The 13,654-nt window shown below is 52.3% G+C and overlaps 1 protein-coding gene across 3 annotated transcripts in view; it reads right to left on the bottom strand.

Annotated features, from left to right (window-relative positions):
• Cyrib (CYFIP related Rac1 interactor B) overlaps window positions 1–10,617 on the bottom strand; it is a 118,080-nt gene extending 107,463 nt beyond the window's left edge. For all 3 annotated transcript variants that reach the window (XM_051202720.1, XM_051202719.1, XM_051202718.1), the window contains exon 1: window positions 10,472–10,617. The gene's annotated coding sequence lies outside the window, so the exon portion shown is untranslated. The remainder of the gene's footprint in view (window positions 1–10,471) is intronic.
• Window positions 10,618–13,654: the final 3,037 nt, after the last annotated feature.

The following is a 13,654-nucleotide window of genomic DNA, read 5'->3' as shown; positions in this document are numbered from 1 at the left end:
GAAGAGTCACTCCAGGACAGAGCCAGCCACCAGGATTGGAGGAGAGGGGGTGGGCCTTTGTGTGGTAACACATCTCACAGTACTGGAGCTTTCTCTACTAATCAGCTTGGGTGATTCAGGGGTCCCCAGTTCTCCCTTGATCCCAGGTGTTCCCTAGCTTTCCCTTGATCCTAGAGTGCTCCCTAGCTCTCCCTTGATCCTAGAGTGCTCCCTAGCTCTCCCTTGATCCTAGAGTGCTCCCTAGCTCTCCCTTGATCCTAGGTGCTCCCTAATTCTCCCTTGATCCCAGGTGCTCCCTAGCTCTCCCTTGATCCTAGGTGCTCCCTAACTCTCCCTTGATCCTAGGTGCTCCCTAACTCTCCCTTGATCCCAGAGTGCTCCCTAGCTCTCCCTTGATCCTAGGTGCTCCCTAACTCTCCCTTGATCCCAGAGTGCTCCCTAGCTCTCCCTTCCTACCTGGGAGCTCCACAAGACGTTGAAGAAAGCCCCAGAATATGGAATCAAACAGTCACCCTCCCTGGAAGCCGTGTGGGGAGGGAAAGGGGACATAAAAGACGAGGCTCCTTGTTCTGTTGAAACAGTTCAATGTCTTAAGGCAAAGAGGAGCTCACACTAGGAGAGAGATGCTTTGCGGCCACATTCCCCGTCATGAAGGAAGAGGCAGCTGGGGACCCTGAAGTCACCCCTACAGTGTTCCTCTACCCACTTCCCACATTCCCTTCTTGAACTCCGAGAAGCCGCAGGAGCAAAGGTTTCACTGGAGGGGGCCCTGTCAGCACCTCCAGGTCACCTCTCAGAAGGGACGAGAATAACCACCATCAGGAGACCCTCTTTCATAAAAACCACAAAGGCAGGCCCTGCCCAGGCCAGAGAGACCCCTCCGCTTGTCCTCTAGTATCCCTCAACAGACAGCCAGAACCCCTAAAACCCTCCTGAAGGGCCATCACGCTCAGCAGAGAGCCTGGGTGAGAGACGACAGGCACACCACCCTGGTGTCAGCAGAAGTCCCTGTACACTCACACTGACTTTGTCCCCTGTGTCACTGATAGACAAACCTTGCTCATCTAAGCCAGGTTCAACTACACTCAAAAACTATTTTTTTTAATTGTTTCTATTCATTTAAAAAAAAAAAAAGGGGGGGTAGGGGTTGTGATGTGGGTTAGCAGGTCGACTACAGGCCTATCAGGACCAAAGCCCTGAGTTCCACCACCCAAGACACCGCGCTAACGGAACAACACCTGGAATTCCAGCAGGCAGGGGGTGTAGGAGGGGGATCGCCAGTTCAAAGTCACCCTCACTGCAGCCTGGGCTACACGGGACCCTGCTACAGAAAAACGGGTGTAGCATGATCAATAAAAACTCAGAGACAGACATTGGGCTCCAAGCTGAAGATCAGAAAAGAAAAGGAGCCAAGCCACTAAAGAGTTCTCACCTCTACCAAGGCTCAGACCAAAAGGGGATCCTGTCCTCGGCGTGACTGCAGACTGAATACCCTCACTCCTATCTCCACCGCCTTCTAGTCCTCTCTAGTGCGGGGATTAAAGGTGTGCACCACCACCGCCCAGCTTCTATGGCTAACTGGTGTGGCTGCTGGGATTAAAGTTGTGTGCCACCAACACCTGGCCAGTACGGCTGACTGGTGTGGCTAGCTCTGCATTCTGATCTTCAGCCAAGAGCTATTTATTAGGTCAATAAACAAAATACCACCACAAACAGGAGCTGCTGATTTAGCCCAGTGGTAGAACTCTTACCCAACAAGGTCCCAAGTTCAACCCCAAACACAGGGGTGGGGGGGTGGGGGCCGTGAAAAAGAAGAAATGATAAACTTGGACTGTGACTGTTGCCCAGTGGTAGGGTACTTACTACACAAAATAAATATGAACAAATACAAGTGAGACTATAAATAACGTGGGCATGTCTCCTCTTGCTGTCAGTCACTACACGTGTGTGCGCGCATGTATAACTGAATCTGTGTGTGTGTTAATGTGTGTGTCGTGTCTCCGTGTCCCAGGTATACTGTCCGTGACAGTACCCTGTCTACTACAACTCCGTCTGTACATTTGAGTGTTGGCCTGACTCTACAGCATTCCAAACTCAGCCTCCTCTGGGGTAGGGCTAGGCCAGCGATTGCTGACTCTATGAAGTCTCGCTTGCTGGGGTGACTTCCACTCAGTGGTCACCCGAGTCTCCTCTCCTTTAGTATTCTCAGTCTTAAGCAAGGGCTGTCGGTCAGAGACCATTAGGAAACCAGCCTGTCTCAAGAGACAACAGGAAACCAATACTCCAGGCTTCCAGGGACACACAGGAACCAGTAACTTTCATACCGCTCCTCCCGATACAGCCTAGTCAAGAAAACTAGTTCTCCCTGTAGCCACACTGGCTGCATAACCCTGGTAGGGCTTCGGCCCCCTCCCCCACCCCACCCATCCCACCTCCACCCCTGCTCATTCATGAACATCAAGCTCCTCTATGACACTGGCAAACTCACATCCCCTCTCTGGGCTAAGGTGGCATGTCTAAATGGGTACCGCTTTGGAGGGGAGTCAGGGATTAGTCCACCAGGGGGTCACACTGTGCCAGGACCTCAACACTGGTCACAGTCGGGGCCCCAGGGTCAGTCTCCTCCCAAGGGGAGGTGCTTCCTCTCTCACTGTCAAAGCTTACTCGCCCCTTTTCCTGTGTGGGCCAGGGCTTGAGAAGTGCCGGGGACACTGCCTGATGACCTTTGGGGGTTTTCCTATCTCGGGCCAACTGGCCAAGCCCCCGCCATGAAGACTCGGAGAAATCTGAAAGGGTAATGCAGTAGTCCAAATGATCACACCTCTAATGGGGCAGCAGGGACCAGGCTTCAGCATCTCCTGGAAGTGCTCATTAAAGACAGGATTCAAGCTGGGCGGTGGTGGCGCTCATGCCTTTAATCCCTGGGAGGCAGAGGCAGGTGGATCTCTGTGAGTTCAATGCCAGTTTGGTCTACAGAGTGAGTTCCAGGACAGGTTCCAAAGCTACATAGAGGAACCCTGTCTCGAAAAACAAAAAAAGAAAAGAAAAATTAAAAGAAAAAAAATGGGGGGGGGGCATGTTCTAGGCCTGGGGTCACAGCCTAGGCTTTTAATTTAAGCTCTCCGGAAGCAGAGGCAAGTGATACACAGCCAGTTCCAAGTCAGACAGGGCTACACAGTGAGACCTTGTCTCAAAAAGGGGGAAAAAATTTTTTTAGGTGAGATTCTGGGTCCGGGGCTCAGTTGGAAGAATGCCTGCCTAACACACACAGAGCCCTGGGTTTTAATCCCCATCACCCCATAAAGTGAGCATGGCAGCACATGCCTATAACTCCAATGGCCAGGAGGTAGAGACAGGGATATAGGGAGTTTAGAGTAATCTTCAGCTACATAGTTTGAAGTCACCCTGAAAAAAGAGGAGCTGCCTTTAAAACAAAACAAAAACAAACCTTTTAAATGGTTGTGGGAAGACAGTTCAGACAGGAAAGTGTCTGCCATATAAGCATGGACCCCCAGCACAGTGGTAAACACCAGGCCGGCTGCTCCATCTGCACCCCAGCCCTAGATGAGCAGACACAGGCAGATCGTGGGAGCTCAAAACACCTAAGAACTATGGCTTACACGCACACACACACACACACACACACACACACAGACAGTGTCTCGAGAAGTCTTATTACTATGGTCAGTTTCCCACCAACTTTACAAAAAACTCTCTTCACAGAGACTAGCCCAGCAATAAGGAGCTCAGGGCTGGGTTCCTAAGGGACCTCTCAATCCCCCAGGGTGCGGGGGAGAAAACCTCCCCAAGAAAGCAGTCAGCATGCCTCTGCCCCAAGGGCATACTCTCTGAATTAGGTTCCCAGGTCCCTGGAAAGAGGCGAGAGAGATTTGGGGCCCAAAGGTGATGTGGCATGTTTGAATTCCTGCTGCAACTTGTTAGCCTCAATTTCTCAGCTACAATGTAACAGTAAAATGTAACAGTAAATACATCTGCCTCACCAAGTACCTGGAAAATAGGCTACCCACAACTCAAAGCAGAATACCCGCACTACTGTGTGTGTGTGAGAGAGAGAGACAGAGAGAGAGAGAGAGAGAGAGAGAGAGAGTTTTCACTTAGCCACCTGCACACGCTCTCCTTCCCCTTTTAGCCGAGCCCTTCCTGGTGTCTGAATGAATGAAGAAACCTGGGCTGGAGTGAGGCTGGGTGGCCTTGGGTCTGCTAGAAGAAATAAACCAAAACTGCGTCAAGTTCCACACTGCTCAGGCCCCATAGGGATCTGTGTGAGTGGCCACAGACACCGTCTGTTCCCCGTGGAGCCGCATCGCAGGCCTGGTACACAGCAGTCGCTCCCTCTGTCACTTTGTTGGATGGCAGGAGAGATTCCCACGCCTCCATCATGAACTAAGAACTGCAGAGCTAGGGGGCTGTGTTCAGGGAATGGCTGTAAAACCCATTTCAGAGCACATAGGGTGGCCATGTGGTGCAACCCTTCACAAGCCTGTTAGACCTACATGTGTCCCAAGCTGGTCTTTGGAACCCAGAAGAGTACGGAAGACCAGGGTTCAGAGAAGCAGAGCAGACCCTGGGGGATACGACTGCCCACGTTTCGCTTCCGCTCTGTCTTCCGTGTCCTGGTTCACTCTGGTTTGAACAAAGCTAGGTCAGGGGAAGACACCAGCCGTGCAGGCATCCCATGGTGCAGTGCTCCCCATCACTGAGTCCTAACCCTGGGGGTGCTGTACAGACCAGGGACCCGGGTGACAGAGCAGCCCCTGACACCCGACCCCAAGCCAAACCCATGGAAGCATTTTCAAAGAGCTTCAGCAGGCCGGGAACTTGCAAGCATCCAGAGTTGTGTAAAGCCACCTCAACCGCCTAAGAATGTCAGAGTCACAGCCATCTTGGTTCTGTAAGGAGAACCTGGCTCGGCTTTGTAGCCACAGGGCCTTGAGTCACAGCCCTGGTTCTGCCTCTTGAGCATGTCCTTTGCCTCTGGGTCAAGTTAAATGAGAAGACAGTATGCTTAAGGCCTGGGACTGTAGGCATGAAGTTCCTACTCAGGCTCGGGGGACCCTCTGGGAAGGGCAGCCAGCTCCCACTCTCCACCCCACTCCCTGTATCATCTCCAGATCTTCGAGGTCACACTGAGAACATACTCGATGACATGTAAAGGAGGGTTTCCTTTTCCATCGTCTACATGCACTCCATGACCAGACTGAGGTCTATTCTGGGACCCCATCATTTAATGACGTATTTTCAAAACACCTGCCTCTGCCACTAGCTGCCTTGAGGACCTATATGGGCATAATTCAGATGTGCATCCCTGGGGCCTGTCTTCCTGGTCTGGGCCAGTGAGGGGGAGAAGCAAGAGAGTAAGGCAGGATGATCTCCAAGTACACCTTACTGAATGTGTGGCTCACAGACCAGAGGCATCATAACCTGTGGTAAACACAGTCTCGGGCCATCCAGGCCTGACTCAGGCTGTGGGATAGGCCCAGTGACTCAGTGTGGGACACATCCTCTCCAAGGACCACCTAATGGCCTCTCAAACTATGGGGTGGGGCAGGACTCATTCTAGCCCATTACTAATAAAGAGTTTGGCCTTGGGAGCATCATCGAAGAGAGGGCAGAAGGGTCGTGGGAGCACGTGGATGAGGAGGAGGGCTGTGGAGCACTGACTTCCGGGCATGGCGTGGCCATTACACCACACACTCACAACAGCTGTGATGACCTGCACATGACTGGGCCATCAACAGCTGACAGGAAAGGAGAGAAGCTCACACACACACACACACACACACACACACACACACACCCAGCCCTTCCTGAACAGGTGAAAACTAACTACAGGCTGTTAAAGACTATTGGAAGAGGGAAGAGCATTTCCTGGTTCCTGGTTCTCCAGGATATATACAACCAGGAGTCACCGAAGCAAAATGCACGAGAGAGAGAGAGAGAGAGAGAGAGAGAGAGAGAGAGAGAGAGAGAGAAAGATTTTGTAACAAAATCCATTATGTATAATTAGTATGTGATTGTTCAAAGAGATTGGTCTTAGGAACCTTCAAGAACCTTTTGAGGAAGACAAAAATGGCACCTGAACTGTATATACAGCCTTGAGTCTCAAGGATGCTCAGGAAGTGTTCACACACTAGCTTTGGTAGCTGGCTGGCATTGGGCCCTGTCCTTTGAATTGAGCTATCCTCGCCCTCACCCCACCGGCAGGCAGATACACAGCAGCTGCCCACTGACCCCTCACGGGTCCTTCACCCACACCCCTTGCTGCCCGCACTCTCGCTATGAAAGGGCACCTTCCCGCACTCAATTTCAGATTTTTAATAAGGGCTGCAACTCCTGTAATGGTTTCAGATCATCTGAAATGTTGTAAAAAGCACCCGCAGCCACACTTATTCCAGCAGACCTCGTCAACTTCGATTATTTATATATTTATGAACGATGCTCTTGGAGCAGATGGCAGCTAGTAAGCCTTCGACAAGTGGGGGAAGGAAAAAAAAAAATCAATGGGACAGAATGTAAACTGGATGACTCGCCCATTTCGTCTTCCCCACAAGCTCCAACGGAATCGTCTCCCATCCAGTGGAAGCTCATACAACAGCCGGCCAACAACTGAATTAAAACAGTACTCTTGAACTTTCCAGGGCTTGCAGACTCCGGGTATCTTCTAGGACTAGCCTGCCAGTCCAGGGCTGCTTCCCAAGCAGAACTCAGTGGGGATGGGGCGGGGATGGGGGACAGAATGATGGCATCAGGTGAGGCCAGGAAGAGCCTCATAGAGGAGAAACAATAGACATTCACCAAGCACCGGCAGTGTGCAGTACACTCTGGTCCATCAACCTCTGTGTTGATCCCGACGCCATTTCCAGACGGCCAGCACTACTCCCCATGATAGGGATGAAGAAGGTCCAAAGAGAGAGGAAGGACTTTGCCCAAGGTAGCACTGCCTATAGGCAGCGAGTGTGGACAAGCCCATACCCTTAGTGCTTCTGCCAATAGAACAGGACGGTAGCAGTGGTTGGCCCTCACCTGCATCCTTGACTACAAAGTCATCGAGGCCATCCAACCTTCAGGACTATGTGAGAACTAAACTCTAAAGTTCTGCCGAAACCATCTGAAGCTGGTCCACCTGAGACCCAGGGGAAGTCAAGTCTTGGTGGGAAAACAGGAGGGCTCTATCTAGAAGGGATGGGGGTGTCACATGCACACGGAGAGTGAACGAGATGAGAGAGAGAAAGAAGTGAGGGGCTTGCACTAGCAAGCCCCTCCACCTGGAGCTATGGCTACACAGAGCCCACACACTGTCTTCCGCAACCTATGGAAAACAACCCCTTCTTAGGGAAGTCAGTGGTTCCCCCCTCCCCCCGCCCCTCCCACTTTCTCTCTGGAAGTTCCAATGCACTTACAACAGAAGAGAACTTTCGAAGTCATTCTGTCTGTGCTCTGAGAGGCCAGACTGCCATTACAGTGCTATAATTGTTGTTCTCCCTGGGGTTCAGTCACACAATTCTGATGAAGACACAGCCCACCCCAGGACTCAGCTGCCCATTTTACAGATAATACTGCACGGGAAACTTACACGTGCATGTGTCAGCAAGAAAGAGATGTTTCCAATGCAGATCCTAGCCTCTCATCTGGACACACTGGGCAATGAAAATGGGCTGGAACTATTTCACCTGTTGCCAGACAGGAAGACGGGGCTTCAAGGTGATACTGACCTAAGACTACATGTTGACCACACAGACAAACCTATGCTTTGTTGTTAGGGGTGTAGGTCTGTTTCAGATGGGCTCATTACATAACATAGGCTTGCTCTTGAACCAGGGACCTTCCTGGCTCAGCAACCCCAATGTTACAATTACACTTGGGCACCAACACACCCACAGCTCAAGTAACATCAATTTTAAATCTACACAGCACAGCCTGGATAGTTCTGCTCCAGATAACCAAGTACCGTACCACCAAAGTCACGAGAATGGTGGCCTTGCTGGACGATGGTGGCACACGCCTTTAATCCCAGAACTTGGGGAGGCAGAGGCAGATGGATATCTGAGTACGAGGCCAGCCTGGTCTACAGAGTGAGTTCCAGGACAGCCAGAGCTGTAACACGGTGAAACCCTGTTTGGAAAAACAAAAATAAACAAACAAAAAGAATGGTGCTCTCTACAACCAAACCTTTCTGGCTGCCAGACTCTGAGTTCTTACACAAGGCCTGCCAGGGACAGGGATTCACGACTTCATTTCAGGGAAAACCAAAGGACAACACCAAGGGCACTTACAGACCAGATGCTGACCTTGAGATGCAAACAGAATATATTCACAAAGAACAGAGTGGAAACCATCATCTTCTTATTCCTTCTGTAAGAAAACAGGTACATGGCTCCCAGTGTAAGTCAGGTGGCCCGCCAGGTGTCAGGAGACACAAAGGCATCCAGAAAGCTGCAGGGCACCTGGAACCCCAGGAGAGCTTTGCAGCCAGAGGCTTAGCTGATGACCCTGCACTTGTCTCTCAGGGGCTGGAGTTTGGGGAAGCCCTGGCCTCACTCCAAGTCTGTGGGAAAGAGAAGTCTCTCTTGCCACACAGGTAACTGTGGCACTGCCCCAGCAGACAGGCAACAGTGTAACCACACGGAGGAGCCTGCTCGCCTCTCTGAATGAATGGAAGTGAGCTGGACATGGGGACACACACCTGTAGTCTCAGGAAGCAGAGGCTGGAGCATTTACCACAAGTTCGGGGCCAGCCTGTGTTCCATGAGATCCTGTCTCAAGAACTTCAAAATCAAACAAAACAAATAACAGTAGCTGTCAGAAGTATCCCCAGTGCCGAGGTGAAACACCACCACCCCCTCCAAGGTCTTCAGAGAGGCGCTCAGAAAGATTTAGACGTGAAAAAGATCAGGGGTGGCAGTGGGAGGCAGCAACATTTCTTTAAAATCTCCCAAGGTGCACAAACGCATCTTAGGCCTTTATCCAAAAGCCATTTCGATGTTTCCCTCTCTAACACCCTTCAAGCAACAAGTACACACGCCTCATCATCCACACCATGCTTATACCAAAGTGCCTCCTCAGAAAGAAAGCCTACCCGGCTGACCAGTTCTGCATGCCCCACCACAGGAGAAGACCCACCTCTGCCCAGCCCTTCTTCCCAGTTACAAGGAATTGAGTCCCTGGGAAATCATCCCAGCTGGCAAGCCCACCAGCCACCTCTACTGTCATCTGGCTATAGCAGGAGAGAGAGAGAGAGAGAGAGAGAGAGAGAGAGAGAGAGAGAGAGAGAGAGAGAGAGAGAGAGAGAGAGAGACTGAGACTTCCTTTTTATGCACACTGAATACAACCTGACCCTCCAAGAAAAGGAAGAGTCTCGTAGTCACTGGGAATCAGTATTTCCTCCAGGACTTGGTGGACTTCTTTCTGTAGGCTGAGGTAGCAAAACATGGCTCTGGAGATTATGGGATGGAAATGAAAGGCAAAGGAAGCAAAAGGGGGAAGCACAGGGCTCACTTCTCCAAATTCACCATCCACCAATTCATTTCACAACTATCTGGGGGGGGGGCGGTTGAGGAGGGGGGCTCCTCTGTGCGCCAGGCACACTGGAGACATTAAAGGTGAGGTGACAGGCCCATCGTGTACCTCGAGGCCAGGAAACCTATTGTCACTTGCAGCAGGCTAACTCAAAGCAGCCCATTCTACAGACAAGGAGCTTAAGACCCAGAGACGGTCGACAACTTGCCCAAGGTCACAAAGCTAGAGCGCTCCAGGACCGGGAATTAGACAGAGGTGCACCGTCACGTGACTCTCCCCTGCTACGCCACCTTCATTCACTCTCAGGCCCTCCCCCACCTCTCCATTTCTAGCGGCAGGGTGGGGGAATCGAAGACAAACCCCTAGGGCTCTGCCAGCGAAGCAAGTCCGGGTTCCTCTTTCCTCCCGCCCCGGACACGAGACCCACATTCGGAGGGCACACTGGTTTCTTGCGGACCTACTGTGTGTGCACGACCCCCCGGGAAGCCCTGCAGGCTGCAAACGCATCCACCTCTGAACGCTGAACTTTCATTTATTAAAAAGAAAGAAAGAAAAGACGATGATGATGAAGATGAAGAAGAAAACATAACGGGCAAAGAGGAAGTACTGTTTAAACGCCGGCGGGGGTCGGCGCAGGAGGAAGTCGGGCCAGTGCGCGTCCATTCGCCCTTTTGGTTCCTCAATTCGGTCGCCTGGCCTGGAGAAAGCCCCGGTGAAGTTAGCGGGAGGGCAGCGCGCCGCTCGGGTCAGGCCCTGCAGCGCTCACCTGGCCTGCAAGAGGGGTGTGCCCGGGGATGGGGGACGCCATTCGGACCCCGCGCCCCTGCCTCGGGGTGCACGGCTTCCCGGGCTCTTGCTCCCCTCCTCCCCTGATCCGCCCGGTTGGATGAGGGCGGCGACGCCGCAGCGGGCTCCCGGAGGGCCCTGCACATACCTGGCGGCCCGATGGGCGGGCGAGCGGGCGGCGGGAGCCTGCGGTGCACACACGCCGCTTCCGGGTCGGAGGCTCGCGCGTCCCCGCCGCAGGTTCGCGAGCGGCCCCGCCGCGGCGGCAGCGGCAGCAGCAGCAGCAGCGGCAGCAACAGCAGCAGCGCCCCGGCCCCGGCGCGGCCAGAAATCGCTATAAAAGGAAGAGGCGGCGAGGAGGAAGAGGAAGCGCTGTTTACCTTCGCAGCCCAGCCCGGCGCCGCACAAAAGGAGGACGCGGCGACGCGCCGCCCCCCGCGCCCCGGCCCCGCCGCACCGCGGGCCCCGCGTCACCGCGCCCGGGCCCGCCCCGCGCCGCCCCCGCCCCAGCCCGCCGGGTGACCTTGGGCGAGTCCCGGGCCTACGACTCCCACCTGGGATGAGGGCTAGATGCGCGCGTGCCAGGCCCCGCCACCTGCCTGGCTGCTCCAGGCCCGCGGCTGCCGCGGGAACACCCACAGGGGCCAGTGGTGCAAGCCCACAGGGACCGATAAAGCAGGAGCGGTGCGAGGAGGGGCTCTGGGCTACCCGCGTGCTCATCCCGGGACTTGTAATCTAGTGGGGGGAACTTCCCAATTAACATCTCCTTGCTGTGACTCCCATCTGTTGTTGTGGGAAACCCTGTCTTCCCCCTTGTCTAGGACGAGTAAAAAACGGGCATCTTCTTTGCTCTCCTGCTCTCAAGCCTACGGCATCGTTATCTTGATATTGCACCAGATTTTTCCAGGAATAGGTAGTGTTATGTAAAATATCTTTTCCCTGACCTCTAACATGATATCAAAAGGGCTACACCCAACCCACAGCGTTCACCAACCTCCCTCTCCATTAGTCTCACCCCTTCAGCTGTGCTGGGGGTTTGAGGGTGTGCCCAAACAACATCAGGAACTGATGTTGTCCATCGCATCTTTTGGGGTGTGTGTGGGGGTGTACAGTTTCTAGAAAAGGTTTCTCTGCGTAGCCCTGGTTGGCCTGGAACTTGCTCTATAAGCCAGACTGACCTCGAACTCGCAGAAATCTGCCTGCCTCTGTATCCCGAGTGCTAGAATTAAAGGTGTGCATCACCACCTGTCTGGTCCACTTCATCTTTAATAGAGGTGTGTCCTGATTTTCCTTAACCTGGGCCAGTTCAGGGAGCTGGGTGCTGAAAGGCACTCCCGGAAGGCTCTCAAGGGCGTTTGGTTGGGAGGGAACAGTATAACAAACACTGTGTAGAGCCTCTCTTCTGGTGATAGCTTGCTTGCACTGGGACAAGCAAGAAAAGTAGTGTGACCCACTTGGAACAGCAGACCCCAGGGGAGGGCAGAAGTCCTTTTCAGAAGTTTTGGGAGGGATTTAGGCTAAGAGAGGAAAGGAATTGCCTGAGATGCCAACGGCATGAGTTCAAAATCGCCTTCACCACTGCGTTTCATGGTCCCGGGTCAACCGCAAAGCCCTGCCAGGCATCAGCAGCCCTTGGCTGTGAAGTAGGAGAGCCACCTTACATCGTGAAAAGTAGTCTGAACAATGAATCGATGGTCAGCTACAAACTTGAGGAGAGGTGGGCAGTGGTGGTGGGTGTTTTCATCCCAGCACTCGGGATGAAAACAGAAGCAGGTAGATTTCTGTGCGTTTGAGGACAGCCAGGGCTATACAGAGAAACCCTTTCCCAAAACAAAACAAAAAAACCTTGAGGAGAAGCAGGTACAGGGCTTGAAGCTGGCAGGGCAAGCAGAGCAGCCTGTAAACAGGTCTTGATTCTTGATGGTCACAGAATGAACTAGGTGCAAAAGGCTCTGTCCTCCCACTTAGCTCCCCCCACCGTTCTGAAGCAGCCTGCCCAGAGTCATGCATGAGAGGCTGAAGCTGGCACAGGTGGCATCAGCCTGAGGTCATGCCTATCACATAGCAGTGAGCCCAAGGACTTGCTCAATCTGAACGTCACTGTGAAACGGGACGGCAATGAGTCCATGTGCAGAACCTAGGAAGGCTCCCACCATTGTTGCTGATTCTATGGAAATAATTGTTAAAGCACTTGGAGTTTTCTAGGAAGCTGGGGGCAGGGGTCCTCAAACAACTTAGGACAGTTGGAGTGAGAGCCTGGGCATGGGCAGGAGACAAAGAAGAAGAGGGGAGGATGAGGGCATGGTCAGGGGGCCATGCTAAGCCTGCAGTCCACGGAGTTCGGCACTTGCTCGGATAGAGTCAGACCGGTCATTCCTGTGTGCCTCAGATAGGAGCTCACTCCCTGGCCCCATGGAGAATGACTCTTGCTTGTTCAACTAGACCCTAATATGCTTGACAGATCCAGGCAAACGGAGAGTGGAAATAGTGTTTGCAGAGCCTATGGCAAGTCTGTGGTGGCCTGGGATATCTATCCTGACGGCAAATAGTGAATTCCAGTACCTGTAAGGAACACTACCTGCCATTTCCAGAGATTCCAGAGCACAGGCAAGTCATGTGACCCCTGAGTCTAATTTGTCCATCTGTAAATGGTACTGAAAATGTCGTCTTCTGCGATACAAAGAACTGACTACATGAGATAATGAATTTTACTTCATTTGACCACTGGGATGCCATCTTTTATTTTAATCTTAATATTATAATTGGATCTCGTAGTATCATTCATGCATAAGCTACTGCAATTTCCTTCAAATGTGCAAAAGCCCTTCAAAAAGAACCCTCTAAAATATGTCTTGAGTGATTGCGGGATCAAATGTTGTTCTGTGTAAAAAGTAACTGAAGGTGGATGTCTGGTGACTCCTCTGGTTCTTACTTTTGTCCTGCTGGGTGAGCAGTTTGCAATTAAACAAATCCCACATCCCTTCATGACCAAAGCAAACCCAGGGAAGGCCTGAGGCAGAGGCAGGCAGTTCTCTGTGGGTTTGACAGTCTGGTTTACATAATTGTATGTGTAGACTTAATAAACATCCTTGAATTTGGGTAACCACATGGATCCTAGGGCCAACACCAAGAGACAACTACAATTGTATTGCAATTATGAAATGCATACACACACACACACACACACACGCATCACATACATGAAATTCTGTGTTCTAATGCAAGCGCATCTGGGATTGTGTCACATGTAAATGAAAGTAGAACTTTTCTTTTGTCCTGCCTGCCCAGTTTTAAATAATCACACAAAGCTTATATTAATACAGAATGTTTG

Source organism: Phodopus roborovskii, unplaced genomic scaffold (genome assembly GCF_943737965.1).
Source record: "Phodopus roborovskii unplaced genomic scaffold, PHOROB, whole genome shotgun sequence".
NCBI classification, from domain to species: Eukaryota; Metazoa; Chordata; class Mammalia; order Rodentia; family Cricetidae; genus Phodopus; species Phodopus roborovskii.
This window is presented reverse-complemented; position numbering and strand designations above follow the sequence as displayed.